Source organism: Macrobrachium rosenbergii, chromosome 21 (genome assembly GCF_040412425.1).
Source record: "Macrobrachium rosenbergii isolate ZJJX-2024 chromosome 21, ASM4041242v1, whole genome shotgun sequence".
In the NCBI taxonomy this organism is placed as follows: Eukaryota; Metazoa; Arthropoda; class Malacostraca; order Decapoda; family Palaemonidae; genus Macrobrachium; species Macrobrachium rosenbergii.
Window position 1 is genome coordinate 20,053,144 of NC_089761.1, and position 865 is coordinate 20,054,008.

An 865-nucleotide genomic window follows, 5' to 3' on the forward strand; every position below is an offset into this window, starting at 1 on the left:
GAGAGAGAGAGAGAGAGAGAAGGTATTCAAGATATTGTAAGAGAGAAAGAGAGAGGGATGGAGAGAAGGAAGAAGTATCAATTCAACATATGGTAAGAGAGAGAGAGAGAGAGAGAGAGAGAGAGAGAGAGAGTAACGACGAAGAAGTGTCCATTCAAGGTATTGAACAAGAGAGAGAGAGAGAGAGAGAGAGAGGAGAGAGAGAGAGAGAGAGAGAGAGAGAGAGAGAGAGAGAGAGATTGTAAATAACGAAAACGTGTCCATTCAAGATGTACGAGAGAGAGAGAGAGAGAGAGAGAGAGAGAGAGAGAGAGAGACTGTTACAACTTACAACAAAGACATCAATTTGAGGTATTGTACGAGAGAGAGAGAGAGAGAGAGAGAGAGAGAGAGAGAGAGAGAGATCGCTTTTGCAACTCTAACCTAACCCGCTATTATAATGCAATCTGTTACGAGATAAGTATTTCTCATTGTGAGGTGTTGATGTTATGTCTGTGGTAAAGAGATTTTATCGGTGGCCATGTTTATCATCACCGTTCAGTCTTTCCATGTTGCTGTTCGACTTTGAAGGATGTATGTATTTATACAGTATATATACGTAGTGCATACAAAGTTTAAAAGTGACTGTATTATTACTATTATTATTATTATTATTATTATTATTATTATTATTATTATTAACCAGGCCACTAAGCTGACTTTCAGCTCTCACAGGGCTGGCCAAAAAAAAAAAAAAAGACTGTACAGAAAGGCTGTGGCGTTCTTTTCTTATGTGTGTGTGTGTCTATTTGTGTGTGTGTGTGTGAGAGAGAGAGAGAGAGAGAGAGAGAGAGAGAGAGAGAGATTGAGATTGTAAGTAACGAAG